Raw genomic sequence first — 4274 nt, forward strand, 5'->3', positions numbered from 1 at the left:
GCTCCCTCTCTTTCTGCCGTGACCCAAGGCTCCACTCGGATTGGTTACCGCATCTCGCACATGGGTTGCTCACGTTGCCCAGAGTGCGCGAACGAGGACGCAAGAGTCGGGATTGAGTATAGCCATGCAACTGTAACTGCATACCCAGCGCAACGACTATACCCCATTGCACTCCAGCGAAACGCCGGGACACTTCTTTTTTACCGATATAACTTTCCCCGGTAGTTTGAACCCTTCCCGATCACTGACCCCTACCATTTGTCTCACAGTGTTATTAATAATACTACTACGCTAGAAATAATAATTAAAATTGAGGTTATGATAGCAATTGGAAAAATTATTTATACTGAATATATTTATATGAAATCAAGGAATAATAAATTGATCAAATTAGGGTTGTAGTTAATTGTAACATTTGATTTGCATTTAAAAAGTATTGAAATTTCAATCTACCTTAATATTAATCTATTAATTGAAGCCAAAAAGAGGCTTATCACTGTTAATGATAGAATTGAGATTTATACTCCAATTGAGGAAGTATGATGTTCAAGAAAAAGCTGCTAACTTTTATCTTTTAATGGTTAAATTCCATTTATACTTCTATTTATATAGTTTAATAAAAACATTACATTTTCATTGTAAAATGAAAATATTTTTTTTTTATAAACTACAAAAATTAATTCACTAAATTCAAGAATTATCTAATTACCCTGACATCTTCAATGTTATGCTCTAAATTTAAGCCACTTGAATAAAACAATAAAAAAATCTAAATAAAAAAGTGTTTCATAAAATAAATAATAGAAGATAAATTTCTAATTATAAGGTATAAATCATATAGAACCAAAAAAAAATAACTTACTAAGTAATTATTAAATGATTTATTTAAATGAAATAAAGAAACATGAGAAATTATATAACCTATAAATCCTCCAATAACACAAACAAATAAAGTTAATAATTTTATATATACAGGTAAACAAATTATATAAGGAGTAGGAAAAATCAATCATCTAAGAATTCTCCCACCAATAATTCTCATAATTAATAAACCTCTTATTCCACGAAGCATAATTCAACCCTCATCTCTTAATATATTCAAAGAACCCCAATTTAATTCTCCTGTTATTGAATAATAAATTAATCGAAAAGAATAACAAACTGTTAATCCAGTAGAAAAAAAAAAATAAAAAAGAAAGAAAAAAGATTTATATAACTTAATGAAACAATTTCTAAAATTATATCCTTAGAATAAAATCCACCTAAAAAAGGCATTCCACATAAAGCTAAATTAGCATCATTAAAACAAGAAGTAGTTAAAGGTATGTAAACCCCTAATCCACCTATTAAACTAATATCTTGTGAATTTTGTATATTGTGAATAATAGCCCCTGCACATATAAATAATAAAGCCTTAAATAATGCATGAGTTAAAAGATGAAAAAAAGCCAATTTATAAAATCCCATTGATAAAATTCTTATTATTAATCCTAACTGACTTAATGTAGAAAGAGCAATAATTTTTTTTAAATCAAATNTAAACCCCTAATCCCCCTATTAAACGAATATCTTGTGAATTTTGTATATTATGAATAATAGCCCCCGCACATATAAATAATAAAGCCTTAAATAATGCATGAGTTAAAAGATGAAAAAAAGCCAATTTATAAAATCCCATTGATAAAATTTTCATTATTAATCCTAACTGACTTAATGTAGAAAGAGCAATAATTTTTTTAAAATCAAATTCAAAATTAGCCCCTAATCCAGCCATAAATATTGTTAATCCAGATAATAATAACAATAACTGACCTAAAAAAGAATTATTTAATAAAATATTAAAACGAATTAATAAATAAACACCAGCAGTTACAAGAGTTGAAGAATGAACTAAAGCAGAAACAGGAGTTGGAGCAGCTATGGCAGCCGGTAATCAANTCTAATCCAGCTATAAATATAGTTAACCCAGATAATAATAATAATAATTGACCTAAAAAAGAATTATATAATAAAATATTAAAACGAATTAATAAATAAACACCAGCAGTTACAAGAGTTGAAGAATGAACTAAAGCAGAAACAGGAGTTGGAGCAGCTATGGCAGCCGGTAATCAAGAAGAAAAAGGAATTTGAGCTCTCTTTGTTATAGCAGCTAATACTATTAATCCACCAATTACTTCTATTTCAATTCTATTTTTCATTGNCGATTCTAAATAAAAAAAATATATTATTTAACTTCCATAATTTAATATTCAAGCAATCGCAAGTAAAAAAGTAACATCACCAATACGATTTGATAAAGCATTATAAGATTTAACATTTTGAAAATAAATAACTAAACAATAAGAAATTAATCCTAACCCATCTCAACCTAATAAAATTCTAATTATATTTGGTCTAATAATTAATAACATTATAGATAATACAAATATAAGAACTAATATAATAAAACGATTTATATTAATATCACCACTTATATACTCTTTTCTATAATAAATTACCAAAGAAGCAATTAATAAAACAAAAGATATAAATAATAAACTTATTCAATCAAATAAAATAGTTATTACAATTCTAGAAGAATTTAATGAAATAAGTTCTCATTCCAAAAAAATACAATAATCTCTTAATAAAAATTTCAAACTAAAAATAAATAAATTTTTTCTAACTCTAAATAAAATTAAGAATCTAATTCTACAAATTGATAAATATTTTTTCACAATTTAAAATGACATAAATCATGTCATTGACACCACACATCAATATTTTAAATAAACTATTTAAATTTTAAAGCCAAAATATTCAAACTTCACTTTTTAAAATTAATAAATTTAAAGGAGATCACTGAAGTATTAAAATAAATAAAATAAAATATAAATAAATTTATACTAGCAAATCTTAAACTTAAAAATTATAATAAATTTAAAATATTAAATAAAAATAAATTTTTATAATTATCAAATTTAATAACAGATTCACTAGCTGTAATTATAAGGGTACAAATTCAAAATCTTAATAAAATTAATCCATAAGAAATTGTATCAAATCCTAAAAAATAAGAAATATTTACAAAATAATTAGTACAAAAATTTATTGCAATAAATAAAAATGTAACCAAAAATATTAAATTTTGGACCATTCACAATGAGCTATTAATAAAACAAATGGGACTAATAAAAATTATTATAAAAATTAATTTTAACATTGTAAAATATTAAATGATTGAAAATAATCATTTCCATGAGTACGGATTATTGAAACAAGAATTGAAAGACCCAATGCACCTTCACAAACTCTAAAAGTTAAAAATATTATACTAAAAAATCTTCTAAAATTTATTAAATTTAAATAAATAAACAATAAAAAAAATAAATTTAATACAATATATTCCAATCTCAAAAGTATTGATAATAAATGCTTTCGATTAGAAACAAATATAAAAATTCCAATTAAAAATAAAAGACATGGTAATCCTCAATAAAANCAAGAATTGAAAGACCTAATTTACCCTCACAAACTCCAAATGTTAAAAATATTATACTAAAAAATCTTCTAAAATTTATTAAATTTAAATAAATAAATAAATTTAATACAATATATTCTAATCTTAAAAGTATTGATAATAAGTGCTAATATAAAAATTCCAATTAAAAATAAAAAACAAGGTAATCTATATTCTATACTAATTATATAAAGAGAAGTCCCTGTTTTTTGTAACAGGTAATCTCGCGAACGGCTCGTCCGATTTTCATTGAATTTTGTATACAAATAGCTTCCGGTAACCACCATGTTTTAGGCTAAAAAAATTTTACTTTTTTTCGTGTAGGTGGACCAGGGACCGGTCTATTCGAAAAAATCTTATTATAGACCGATTTGCTTAAAACTTAGTACGTAAGTAGCTTTTTAGCATATATTAGCATATATGACCCATTTTTTCCGGGAAGTGGTCCAGTGGTTGGAGTGCAATGGGGTATAGTCATTGCGCTGGGTATGCAGTTACAGTCGCATGGCTATACTCAATCCCGACTCTTGCGTCCTCGTTCGCGCACTCTGGGTAACATGAGCAACCCATGTGCGAGATGCGGTAACCAATCCGAGTGGAGCCTTGGGTCACGGCAGAAAGAGAGGCAGCTTCGGTGGGGCCACTCTGACTTATTCGGTTTAAGGGCTCATTGAAGTCTGCAGCGTCTGTTCACCAGTAGGTGCGGCTGCAAGCGGGTGTCTGCTTGGAGCAAGCGGCTCGCTATATAAACGTGTATTTGGTTGCGAAACCA

General features: G+C 26.7%; 1 pseudogene; it reads right to left on the reverse strand.

Moving 5' to 3' along the window:
• Positions 1-883: 883 nt before the first annotated feature.
• LOC108367013 (NADH-ubiquinone oxidoreductase chain 5-like) lies at positions 884-2654 on the reverse strand (annotated as a pseudogene).
• Between the last annotated feature and the right edge of the window lie 1620 nt (positions 2655-4274).

Source organism: Rhagoletis zephyria, unplaced genomic scaffold (genome assembly GCF_001687245.7).
Source record: "Rhagoletis zephyria isolate East Lansing unplaced genomic scaffold, Rhagoletis_zephyria_1.1 Rzeph_scaffold_02496, whole genome shotgun sequence".
NCBI classification, from domain to species: Eukaryota; Metazoa; Arthropoda; class Insecta; order Diptera; family Tephritidae; genus Rhagoletis; species Rhagoletis zephyria.